The sequence below is a fragment of the Triticum urartu genome, chromosome 3A (assembly GCF_056163025.1).
Source record: "Triticum urartu cultivar PI428250 chromosome 3A, HENAU_Tu73, whole genome shotgun sequence".
NCBI lineage: Eukaryota > Viridiplantae > Streptophyta > Magnoliopsida > Poales > Poaceae > Triticum > Triticum urartu.
The window spans coordinates 620,482,275-620,496,280 of record NC_141875.1 but is presented as its reverse complement, the minus strand read 5'-3'; the positions used below and the strand labels follow the sequence as shown (position 1 = coordinate 620,496,280).

The 14,006-nt window shown below is 44.9% G+C and overlaps 1 pseudogene across 1 annotated transcript; it reads left to right on the top strand.

Annotated features, from left to right (window-relative positions):
* The first annotated feature begins 5,076 nt into the window (after positions 1–5,076).
* On the top strand, positions 5,077–12,547 carry LOC147980840 (protein NRT1/ PTR FAMILY 8.1-like; annotated as a pseudogene). Its single transcript, XR_015598697.1, has 3 exons — positions 5,077–5,469; positions 5,563–6,299; positions 11,570–12,547. The product of XR_015598697.1 is annotated as a protein NRT1/ PTR FAMILY 8.1-like (transcript).
* The last annotated feature ends 1,459 nt before the right edge of the window (positions 12,548–14,006 follow it).

Genomic DNA, 14,006 nt, shown 5'->3' with positions numbered 1-14,006 from the left:
GGATGCAATCATAAGGGCATGCATGTATCTTCTACACCTCTAACGCTAGAGGGCAGACAACCTTCTTTGCTTCGTACGTACTCTCTGGCAATTCGTTGTCCTTTGGAAGCATATCCTCTATCATTACCAGCAACTTTCCAAATCCCTTGTTAGATACACCATTCTCTGCCTTCCATTGCAGCAATTTCAGTGTGGTGCCCAGCTTTTTCTTGTCACCTACGCAATTCGGGTACAACAATTTTTTGTGATCCTCTAACATGCGCTGCAACTTCTTCTCCAAATCACTTGCGCAGTTTCTCTTTGCATCGGCAATGGCCCGACCTAGATCATCAACGGGCTCATCTGATGCCTCTTCTTCAGCTTCTTCCCGCATTGCCGGCTCAGCTTCTTCCCGCATTACCGGCTCAGCTTCTTCCCCCATTGTTGTATCATCGTATTCAGGGAACCCATGGCCAGGATAGCTGTCGTCGTCCTCTTCTTCTTCATTGTCTTCCATCATAACCCCTCTTTCTCCATGCTTGGTCCAAACATTATAGTGGGGCATGAAACCGGACTTAAACAGGTGGACGTGAATGGTTCTTGACGTAGAGTAATTGTGACCATTCTTACAGCCAGCACATGGACAACGCATAAAACCATCCGCCCGCTTGTTTGCCTCAGCCGCAAGCAGAAAAGTATGCACGCCCTCAACGAACTGGGGAGAGCATCGGTCATCGTACATCCATTGCCGGCTCATCTTCATTACACAACACCGAATAGACCAAATTAATACAAGTTCATACATAAAGTTCATACAACACTTAAATGCAACAAACAAATAACTCTCTAGCTAAAGCATTTAAATGTAACAACAAATGCGATCAAGATCGCAACTAAGGTAACAATGGATCCAACAGCATAATGATACCAAGCCTCACTATCGATGGCATATTTTCTAATCTTTCTAATCTTCAAGCGCATTTTCTCCATCTTGATCTTGTGATCATCGACGACATCGGCAACATGCAACTCCAATTCCATCTTCTCCCCCTCAATTCTTTTCAATTTTTCTTTCAAGTACTCGTTTTCTCTTTTAACTAAATTTAACCTCTCGACAATAGGGTCGGTTGGAATTTCCGGTTCACATACCTCCTAGAAAAAATTTCTATGTCAACTTGATGGGCATAATTTGTCATAAACACGAAATGCAACTAGTTTTCAAAGAGAATATATATACCACATCCGAATCATAACAAGGACGAGGGCCGACGGGGACGGATATCAAAACCATGGCACTATATGTATAACAAACAACGTATGGGTAAGATAATTATACGAGTAACTATATATCCAAATCACACAAACATCAATTTTTATATAAAATTTCATGAACAAGAGGCTCACCACAAGGTGGTGCCGGCGACGGGACGGTGCGGGCGATCGACGGTGGCTACGACGGAGATTTAGAAGGCACTAAGTAAACCACACCTACATATGCAAACTAAGTGTTATTTTTGACCTCAAATTGCATATAAATCAAATACTAGCACATATATATATCCTCCCAAATTACTAAACTCACAAATTAATCACTATATAAAGCATTGCAAGAGCTAATCTAGCAATGAGAGATGAAAGGACAAAGTTGCTAACCTTTGTGATCATTTGAATGGATGGGGGCCTTCAAATCTTGACAAATTTTGGGCAAAATGTGTGATGAGCTCGAGAGGAAGAGGGGAAGAACATAGAGAGGAGAGGGGAAAGGGGAAGAACAGAGCGAGCTCGGGTGGATTAAGGGTTTATGTAGGACGACCTTTAGTACCGGTTCGTGCCAAGAACCGGTACTAAAGGGGATTAAAGGTTTATGTAGGACCCCAGTCTGATAACATCCAGCCACCACTCTCATTAGTACCGGTTCGTGGCACGAACCGGTGCTAAAGGTTCGCCACGAGCCGGTACTAATGAAAGCGGCACGGCTAGCCGTTGGAACCGGCACTAATGTATACATTAGTGCCGGCTCAAATACAAACTGGCACTAATGTGCTTCACGTTTGACCCTTTTTCTACTAGTGGTAGGGTCTACACACTTAAGGTTCGGTGACGCTAGAGTTGTTATGGGAAATAGTATGTGGTTACCGAGGGTTGTTCGGAGTCCCGGATGAGATCCCGGACATGACGAGGAGCTCCGGAATGGTCCGGAGGTGAAGATCGGTATATTGGACGAAGGGTATTGGAGTCCAGAATTGTTCCGGGGGTACCAGGTGATGACCAGCGTGTCCGAAAGGGGGTTCGGAGGCCCCGGCAAGCGTTGGGGGGCCTTATGGGCCAAGGGGAGAGGGCACATCAGCCCACTAAGGGGCTGAGCGCCCCTCCCACCCCATCTCACGTAACCAGGAGAGGTGGGGGCGCCACCCCTAGGGCAGCCGCCCCTCCCGGCTTTGGGGGCAAGTTTCCTAGGGGGTGGGGGCGCCCAAACCCATCTAGGGTTTCCCCTGTGGCCGCCGCCCCTCCCCTAGGGAACCCTAGGGCGCCTCCCCCTCCTCCCTCCCCCCAATATATAGTGAGGGAGAGAGAGGGCAGCCGCACCCTTCCCCTGGCGCAGCCCTCTTCCTCCTCCAACACCTCATCCTCCTCCGTAGTGCTTGGCGAAGCCCTGCCGGAGAACCACGAGCTCCATCAACACCACGCCGTCGTACTGTCGGAGTTTTCCCTCAACTTCTCCCCTCACCTTGCTGGATCAAGAAGGAGGAGACGTCTCCCAACCGTACGTGTGTTGAACGCGGAGGTGCCGTCCGTTTGGCGCTAGGATCATCGGTGATTTGGATCACGACGAGTACGACTTCATCAACCCCGTTCACTTGAACGCTTCCACTTAGCGATCTACAAGGGTATGTAGATGCATTCTCCTTCCCCTCGTTGCTAGATTACTCCATAGATTGATCTTGGTGATGCATAGAAAATTTTAAATTTCTGCTACGATCCCCAACAAAAGTATTGGCGTTAAGGGAAAGTATCAGGTGATACCAAGGCTTAGATGCTCCCATGATACGAGCTTCTTGTCCGTTGGATCTCAGATCCAACGGCTCCTAGGTGGTTTTGAAGGCTGCAATACTTGTTCGCAATTTTTAGACTTCAAAAGGACTTTTTTGCAAAAATGATCAAAGCCCCCCGGAACTGTTGGATCTGAGATCCAACGACTCCTAGGAGCTCGTATCATGGGAGCATCTAAGGCTCCGTATCACCTGATACTTTCCCTGGGCGTTAAAGACTCTCCTTAGTTGTTAACTACTACAAGATCATCCAATGTACAAACCCTGAACTGGAAAACATCAAGCTAAGGGCTAAATGAGCAGCTAGCACAAAAGTTTGCGGGTAGCAATAGACCAGGCAGCTACTGCTACCACCATTATTCTGCATGGCAAAGAGAGAAAACATGACTACTTCGCGCACGCAGCAGACAGTGAGATGCTTCCCGCGGAGCGCTCGAGTTGAGGAGGAAGAGTTAACACGCACCTCAAATTCTGGCCGTGGCGCTCACACAATATTGGGCAAACTCAAAGGAGCTCGTGGCAGTTCGCTCCAAGGCCGGGTCTCTCTGGTCGTCCCTCTCGGGCTACGGCCTCCGCCGGTGCAAGGACAGGATCACCATCTCTGAGACCACCATGAGAAAAGCCGCAGTAGTCGCAACAGTCCTCCTCGATGGCTGAAGGCATCAATCCCAGCAAAGACAACGGCGACGACATCCGCCATGAATGCAGAACGGCCCCGCACAACACCGCAGCCACCACGACGCCCAACAACAGCATCACGTATAGCAGGAGGCCGACCTGGACGGCGGGGACTGCTCCAGCAGAAGCACGGAGACCAACCACAGCCCCACGCAACCGAGGAGGCTGGGCCTGGATGCCGCGGATCATTACAACTAGGAGAAGAACAAACCATGTAATTCAATCAATGTAGATGGAAGAGAAGAAACAAAGCCCACGTAACACTAGGAGATCACAGGAGGCAAAGCCTATTTATAACTCATGAAAAGAAAAGAGGAGAAAACGAGAAGGAACACGAAAGAGCCAGCCGCATTGTTTCTAGACGAACGAACAAAGCGGCACCGTTCAAAGCATCGATCGCAACGTGGACCCTGGCGAGATGCACAGGCGAGAGAGCAATCACGGCGCAGCGACAGCAAAGCCCACCTGATGTCGACCCATACATGTAGTCATCCACGCAAGAGAGATCATGCAGTCAGGTCAACGTGGAAGAGATGGCCCACACAAACCTAGAAAATAGCTAAGCGCACAAAGCGCACACACGGAAATACAAACCACGTTAACAAAATTTTCACGGAAAGCCTGCAGTCACAGCCGATTTCTACCCCCTGGCCTCCCAAAATAATAGCACGTGCCACATCCACAATTCACCATGGGTCATTTTCACCAAGTGGATGAATCTCGGAGCGAAAACCTTGCCGGATATAGAGGCTTGGGTATGTTAGTTTCTAAAAAAACATTTGTAAGAAAAAAGATGTCTGTTTCTCATTATTCTTGCTCGCGTCCCTGACGCTACGAATCCTGACACCCCCTCCACTCCAGCATTTGTTTACATACTGTATGTCTTAACTCATTTACATGTTTTGCCAAAATGTATGCAGTGTGACAATGATGATGATTTCATTAATTCATCTGTACGTATATTTTTCTTCCACAATGGCATCACCTACCGCATCTCTTGTCCTTGTACCTCTCCTCAAAACTTTAAGACCGAGCGTCTCATTCGATCTACTGTTTGACCCTCATTTTTTTAGAGAGAACGCCGGCCTTTATAGATCAAGCAACAAAGTTATAAAGAGTCTTCCGGATGCAATCCAGAGCATAATGAAAATTACAAAGGCTAGAAGAGCCCAAACTTGATCTAGCTAATACATGAGCTAAAACATTACAATGCCGACGAACGTGAAGAAAGGCCACGGATGAGAGGCCATTAGCCAAAGACTTGACATCCGCAAGGACAGAGCCCACCACCGAGCGATCCTTAGACAGAGACGTCAACCGCTGCACCCCCGAGAGGCAATCAGACTTGAAAAGGACATCGGTAAAACCCTCCTCCCGGACTAAGCTGACAGCGCGCCGAAGAGCCATTGCTCCAGCCAACTCCGAAGAACGCACGCCCCTTAAAGGTTCAGAGCACGCAGCCACACAATTCCCCTCATGGTTGAGAATCACCACTCCAAACTGGACATGCCCAGCCCCTCACAAACAGCGGCGTCAGAGAACGCAACCACTGTACCATGCGGCGGCGGAGACCAAAGAAGGACAGAAGAAGAGGTCTCACGCCTGGGAGCGTGTACAGGTTCGACCCTCATTCAGGCTAATGTTCCTCCTCTCTTTTGCTTCAGCTGGTTCCGTTTCGAATCAAAAGGCCTGCAGGGTGACCCCGATCGCCGGACGTCCACGAGGGATCGCCGGAGTTCGTGGGGCTACGTTTTCATCCTCGGTAAAACTTGCACCACTTTCTTCTTGTCGCTATGATCCACCTAGATCCACGCTAAATATGCTGCTCATGCATTCACGCGCGCGTGGTGTGCAGTGAACAACTGCCTCCAGTACAGCGCTTACTACGGCGTGTCGACGAACCTGGTGAACTTCCTCAAGGTCCAGCTGCACTCCGGCAGCAAGGCCGCGGCGAACAGCGTCACCAACTGGCAGGGCACCGCCTCCATCACGCCGCTCGCGGCCGGCTTCCTCGCCGACTCTTTCCTCGGCAGGTACTGGACCATCACCCTCTTCCTCTTCATCTCCGTCGCGGGGTACGGCGTCGTGGCGGCGAGCGCGTCTGCGGCGCTGGAGAGCGCGGTGTTCTACGCGGGGCTGTACCTGGTGGCGCTGGGCGGCGCGCTGCAGCCGGTCCTGTCGTCGTTCGGGGCCGACCAGTTCGACGCCGAGTCCGACGAGGAGGAGCGCGGGCGGCAGAGCTCCTTCTTCAACTGGTTCTACCTGTCCATCGTCGTGGGCTCGCTCGTGGGCGGCACCGTCCTGGTGTGGGTGCAGTCCGCCCACGGCTGGCGGCTCGGCTACGGCATCCCGGCGCTGCTCAGCGTGCTCGCCGTCGCTCTGTTCCTCGCCGGCACGGGCGCGTACCGCCGCCACCAGCCCCCCGGCGGCAGCCCGCTCACCAGGATCGCGCAGGTGGTGGTCGCCGCCGCCAGGAAGTGCGACGTGGAGATCCCGACCGACGCCACGCTGCTGCACGAGTGTGACGGGGACGACGGCATGTCAGTGATTCAGGGGAGCCGCCGCCTCGCGCACACTGACGAGTTCAGGTCAGTTCCCGTGCCCTGGCCGTCGTTAGCATCGCCTTCCACTTGCATCGTCTCCATCATGTGCAGTTTTTTGAGAAAGGAGCGTTCAATTTATTTTGTCTATGATTGAGACATGCTGTGTGACTGATTGAGCAAGCTAATCAGCCAACCTGGACCAAACCTAATCTCGGTGTCATCCACTCTTCACAGTAGCTGCCCAACATTATCTTTTGTTAAAATTCAACCCATAGTAAATCTGAGCATCTTGTTTGTGCAGATTTGCTGATGAGAATTACCAAAGTATCATCTAACTGTTACATCATCTGATTAGTGAAATAAAAATTAAAAATTCATATGAATCTCCGCATAAAATCAAATAGTGTAGGAGTTAGATGAGATATAGTTAAGTCTCGTCTAGATAAGAGTTAGCCACATTCTTATTCTTGTGAATTCACAAGATGCTCGCCACTTCCAGGAAGTGTGACGTGGAGACCCTGACCAACGTCACGCTCCTGCATGAGTGTGCCCTGACCTCTTCGAATGTCCAAACACCATGAATTTTAGCACCCACATCACACATTTGAGTATCTTTGATGCCAAAAAATATCAGATCTTTTTTACTTCTTCCTTCGATCCACATTAATTGCCGCTGCGAGTATTTTATTTGATTCTACTGTTCACACACCGAATCATCACACTCATATCTTTTGTTGAATCGATAACCACAAAAATGCAGCAAAAGTCCAAGGAAGTTGCTTCAACGGAAAAAAGACTGACTATTCTTTTAGGTGATGTTTTTGTTTTCTAGTTTCAGTCACTTTCCTTCCCTCATCGCCGTCGACCCCCTTCACCCCTTGTTGTCAACAGGCCCACTGCCAGGGGCCTAACCACCATTTTGCCACCCGACGCGGACAGCTCCGCGCCCCCTCCCAATCCATGCCACCACCCCTACCATGTCTCCATCCCTTTACTACCTCGTTTGCGCCGACCACATAATTGAATTGGACCCAGACAAAATTTGATAATTAAAGAATAGCAATTGACACAAAAGTAGATTTACAGGGTGCTAGTAGGGCATGGTCAATGTCGATTGTCGATCAAAACTTGACGCCACAAAATCTAAGAGCAACAAACCTCATGGTAAGTCATTGTAGCATGCTCATGCCGAGGAAAAAAAAAAGCTAGAATCGGTTCTAGTCTACAACCCACAAAGACATTATTTCATCTTTGCTAATTTAAACCATTCAGATATTTTAAACCACAATTACATTTTTGAAACTTTATGTATATTTCAACTCCTAGCGTCAAGACATTTCAAGTAAGATCAATTTGGATACAATTCAAACATGTTCAAATTTCAACATTTCAATCCACATATTTCACTAAATTTATTCTAGTGTGGGGAACTGCTTAGAATAGGACCAATGAGTGTATTCGAGATGGAGTGAAGGTTTTAGTGAGATTGATATGTTTCAGAAGAGTGATTTTTTTGTAAGTTTGGAAAAGTGAAATATGTTATGAAATTACCGAAAGGGATGAACTCACTTTTTTTTAAGTAGTGGAGTCTTACCCGGAATAAGTGAAATCCCTTTTTTTTTGAAAAACTGAAATATGTTCTGAAATAATTGAAATGGATGAACTGAATAATTGCGAAAAAAATGAAATTGATCCTATTTAAATATGTTTTTCAAATAACTGAAATGTATGGTTTGAAATAATTTAAGTGGATGTTTTCAAATAATTGAAACCAGTTTGTGAATATGTTTTTGAAAGAATTGAAATAGGATTTTTGTGATGTGTGAATATCTAAACTGAAAGTGCTACTGGTGAAATGTCAAATATTTTTCTGAAATTGAAATAACAATGTGAAATATGTAAACTGAAAGTGATGTTGGTGGATTTGTGGAAGTGAAATGCCTTTTTTGTGTTTATATCAGGTTTAAGTGAGTAAAGTTATAGATTTCATAACTTCATATTTGCAAAATAGTGTTATGTTTTCTGAAATATGTTTTTAAATAATTGAAATGGATGAACTCAAAATTTTAAACTACAGAATATGTTCTCAAATAACTGAAATGGATGAACTCGATAACTGAAATCACCTTTTTTTCATGTTATTGAAATAGGTTTCCTAATATAATTAAATGTATGTTTCGAAATACTCGAAATGAATGCTTTCAAATAATTGAATTGGAATCGGGTTTTGAAAAAATTGAATTGGTCTTTTGAAATTATGATTGACATCGTTTTTAGAAACAAATAGCCAGTTTCTTGAACTGAGTGAAATAGTATTTGAATCTACTTGCGAAATAATTGTGTGAAATTCAAATATGTTTTTGAAAGAACTTAAATCTGGATTTTCAAATGACTAAAATGTTTTCAAATGAAGTTGAATAAGTCGGTTGAAACAGTCAAATTTAAACATGTCTGAAATGTATCTAAGATTGATCTTGTTTTAAAGTCTTGGCGCCATGAGTTTGAATATACTACAAAGTTTGAAAAATTAAATTATGGTTTAAAAGATATGGATGATTTAAATGTGCACATAGACAATGTGTGCATATGCACCTAGGAGCCATAGCCAATTTCCGTCAATTCATATTGAAATGAAGTTTCCAATGGTCAAAGTTGGATTTTGGAAAGCATGCGCACCTTATTCATTTGAATGGAGGGAATATGTCATTGATTTTACGCGGAGATTCACGTGAATGTAGATGTGCTCTCGACAAACCCTTTAGTTATAACTATCGTTGAATATAATTGTGTGTTCAAACCTGAACAATTATATTACAAGCATGATCAAGTTCATGGGTTATAAAAAAGTTAGCTTTACGTGATAAGAAAACTAAAATGTTAACTTATTCTTAGACCTCATCACTTTTAAAAAAATTGCGAATAAATTTGTGGTTGGATGGTTAGGAGGACAATGGTATCCCAGCCCACCAAGGTTCTAAGACCTAGACTTTGTGCTTGCATTTTTCTGGATTCAGGCTTTCGGGCGATATGAGTTGGAGGAGACGTCCCCATGGACTACATTGTTTGTGGTGACTTTGTCAATCTCAACATGATGTGCTGGTTCATTTTTTTGGAGATGCTCAAAAAGGTAGGGTGTGCGTGCATGCATTCATGATTGAATGTATGTGCGTATATATGAGCATCTGCGTTTGTACTGTGTTATGAAAAAAATCTAAAAAATACTTATTCTTAGGCCTTGAGTTATTTTCCCAAGCAGCGGCTGTCACCGGAAGTAAGACTTGGAGGATTTTGGCTCGAGCCCGAAATTCTGAAAATAAATTGAAAGCTGACTTTTAAGTATGGCATGTATGAGGCCTTAGTATTACATCCGTATTTAAACAAATCTAAAGACAAGTAATTTGGGATGAAGGAAGTAGTACTCTTAGCCCATGGGTGAGAATATCTTATTTATTCACTATGTACTTCCCTCTCACAATTTGGGCTAGTTTGGAACCCACATGTGGTAACTCTCTTTTACGACCAGACAATTTGGTTGGAGACACAGAGTGAAAATTTTACCGGTACCTACCAGGCGCTAGCCAATCACCCTGCGCCACCACACACCATATTCTATACCACATATATAGTAGCATTGTTTTCTCATGTTTATTAAATATTGGTATTTCAACATCCTGACCCACCACCTGATATCATCCTTCATCCACATGCATGCAATGAAGGAATGTGACATGTCCTGTCTCTCTTCTCTCATACAGTAGATCCACACTTCTATTCCTCATAATTTACCGGAAATTGGCTATGGCTCCTAGGTGCATATGCACTTATTGTCTAAATGCACATTTTAAGAAGTTGAAAATTTTTGAACAAAAATCCTGCGTGTATACCCGAACATTCTATGTACGTGCACAAAGTTTTCAGTGAAAAATGAGGTTTTTTGTGGCTTGTGTAAAAAAGACAATTTCTGATACTTCATTATAACTATTCACGAGGCATTTCTTTATCCTTTTTACACAAGCCACAAAAAACGTCTTTTTTCATCGAAACTTTTGGCACGGACATAGAATGTCCGGATATAGCCGCAGGATTTTTGTTCTGAATTTTTCAAATTTTCAAAGTATGTATTTAGACAATGGGTGCATATGCACATGAATTGATATATAATTTTTAAACCCAATAAATCATATTTTCTTGGTCTAATTTATGGTTAAAGATGATTTTTGAGATGCGTGCATGCCTTATTCATTAGAATGGAGGGAGTAGGAATTAGACGTGCAATAGCTCATGGTGTGCAAAACCAAACCGGAAACCAAAACAAAACCAAAAAAGCCAAACCGAACCGACATTTCAGTTTTTTCAGGTTTTGGTTTCAGTTTTAGTTTTAAATTATGAAAACCATTTGCATTCCGGTTTTTTCGGTTAGCAACGGAAAACCATTAGGTTAAACCGAATTAACCAAAAATTGAGGTTTTTTGGGTTCAAAAGCGTAATGGGCTGCTATAGTACAATACTTTCTAGCCCATTTAGTGCTTGGATTTATGTGATCCAATGTTCCTTCTTTATCCTTTTCTAATTGTTTTCTACTCATTTATGATATACATGATCTATTTACACGTGAAAAAGTTATGGATTGATTCAAAAATCCGCGTCAATTTTGGTTAATTTGGTTATTACCGAACCAAACCGAAAGTAATGCGTTTGTTTACAAAGTATTTTTGCAGTTTTCAGGAAATACTGTGGTTTGTAAAAAAACTTTGGTATTACATACTTTGAGGTGTTTGGATGAAACAAAAACAGAAGTTTCATAAACTGTAGTATGCCAAAAACTGTGTTTTTTTGCAGTATCTAAAAAAGTGGTCCAGTCCTCTTTTTTTCTAAACAGAAGTGAGAGAAGTCATTGAAGATAGCGCACTTGACGTTCACGTTGAGATAAGATCAGATGCATGAGATCACTACTATTTTGCCTCTTTCCGTTCTATTGTTAGCGAATCTTATTCTATCCCCTAATTAATCCATAGCATCCTACAAAATCTATGGGAGAACGCGAGAGAGACAGAGTGAGGGAGAGGGCCGTCTGTTTTGTGGGGTCACATTGCCACATCAGCATGGACTAGTCAAAACCACGCCTAGTCAGCACCAATACTGGGTCAGCCGAGAGAAGGGATGATTTTTGTCCGGTTTCGTTAGTTCGGGATGCACTCTGTCCGGTTTTGAAGTTGAGGGACGAAAAGTAAACTCCACGAAGAGTTGAGGGACGAAAAGTATACTTTTTTCTAAAAAAATTAATCGGTTGCACAGGTCGGTTGTTATCCATTATTCAAGTTCTTGGACAAGGCGGCGGTGGAGACGGCGGGCGACAGGGTGCGGCCGGCGAGCCCATGGTGGCTGTGCACGGTGACTCAAGTGGAGGAGACCAAGTGTGTGTTGCGGCTGCTGCCGGTGTGGGCGTGCGGCATCATCTTTGTGGCTGCCTACACGCGGATCAGCACCACCTTCATCCTTCAGGGGACACGCTGGACCCGCGCGCCGGCCGTTTTCGCGCGCCCGCCACCATGCTCACCGTCTTCGACACAGTCAGCGTCATGCTCTAGGTGCCGCTCTACGACCGCGCCGTCGTCCCGCTCGCGCGCCGCCTCACGGGCCACCGCCGCAGGTTCACGCAGCTGGTACGCATGGGCGTGGGCTTCGTCATCCTCACGATCGCCATGCTCGCCGCTGGCACGCTCGAGGTCGCACGGCGACGCGTCGTCGCGCGTCACGGCACCTACACCGGCGCTGACGGCGCGGAGTACGTGCCGATGTCGATATTCTGGTAGGTGCCCCAGTACGTGGTGGTAGGGGCCACAGAGGTGTTCACGTTCATCGGGCAGATGGAGTTCTTTTATGACTAGGCGCCGGATGCCATGCGGAGCGTCTGCTCGGGGCTCTCCAGCGCGGCGTTTGCGCTGGGCAACTACGCGAGCTCGACACTTGTGGCCATCGTGGTGCACGTGACGACGAGGGACGGACGGCCCGGGTGGATTCCCGAGGACATCAACGACGGACACCTAGACTACTTCTTCTGGCTGCTCGCCATGCTCTGCACCGGCAACTTCGGCGCGTACCTGCTCGTCGCACGGTGGTATACTTACAAGAAGACCGCTGACTGAACCTGACGATCACCGTGCCGTAAGTGCTAGGGTACTTCTTTAGTGCAATAAACTTGTAATTGGGAAAGCTACCTGTGTTGTCGCAAATCTTGAAGGAACTCTGCCTCTAGAAGATTAAGAATAGTTGATCTAGAAAAACATTGGATGGTTAGAGAGACCGTGGTATCCCCAGCCTACCAGGGTTCAAACCCTGGTGCTCGCATTTATTTCTGGATTTATTTCAGGATTTTCGGCGATGTGCATTCAGTGGGAGAAGACGTTCCGATCAACGACGAGGTGACTTCGTAAATTTCAAAATGATATGCCGGCTCAGTCTTTCGAAGGTGCTTATAGTGATAGGATGTGCGTGTGTGTTCATAAGGATTAAGTGTATGCACGTGTATATGAGTGTTTGCGTTTGTACTGTGTTCAACAAAAAAGATCGTCAGTTGTCTAAAAAATTCAGGTTTCAACACTGACTCCTCTTGGACGCCCGCAGGCGTCGGGTAGGCGCGGCAGCAATGCCTAAAAGCAAGGGAAATAGGCCGGCCAACTCTGGCGCGAGCATGCTTTTTACTCTTTAATCTTTTAGTTGGTTTTTCTCTGAAAAGAGTTTTTGTTGCGAATCTTTATGTTTTAAACCCTTTTTAAAAATCAGTGCAAGTTTAAAAATATTCAGTGTGTACTGCAAAATATGTTCATTGTATATTAAAACAGTTCACTATATATGAAAAAATATTCAGTGTATATTAAAAAATGTTGAAAGTATATTCGAACTTTTTTGGCGTGTATTATGCTTATTTTACGATATATTACAAAAGTATTTAATGTTTATTCGAAAAAGGCCATCATATATTAAAGAATTGTTCACTGTGCATTAAAAAATTGTTCGTCGTGTATTTAAAAATAAAAAATAGCAAAAAAACCCACAACAAAGCAAGAAAATCTGAAAAACCCATATAAAGAACCGGAAAGAAAAACAAAAAAAGCAAACAGAAACGAAAAGAAAAAAACTGCAGCGAACGAACAACAACCCGTACGACTAAACTGGGCCTGTCCACCTCCCTTGCACGGGTGTAGAAATCGATGGGCTGGGTGGTCTAAACGAATCACGCTCCGGAAGCTTTCAACCTGCCCAACATAGTGGGCCGTGGACAAACACACCCGGCCTGCACTGGTCGCACGACGCGGGCTGCAAAGAGATCAGTTGAACATAAACATATTACACCTAAAAAAACATAAACATATATTCCCCTAAAAAAACATAAACATATATACCCCTAAAAAGGGCATACAGATAGGATCTGTATTCTTCTAAAAAAAGATAAGATCTGTATTATATATTTTTGAAAAGAAAAAAGATGGGAGGACTGCTATGATTATTAGAGATCATTGATATGAAAACTGTCATGGGATGCCCATAATATTGCCAGGAATCCGCTTGCTCTTGTGTCAGGTCGCCGTGTTTGGATTTCTGAAGCCTTCAAGCTATGTAAACACATCAATCAGTGATTAATAAAGTCTGATGGTATTTTGCTCGAAAAAGAGAGAAAAAAGATGGGATCTTTTTACCACATGCCATACATGGTTAGCAACCTTCACTTCTTCTGTCACAAAACGGCGCATCATGT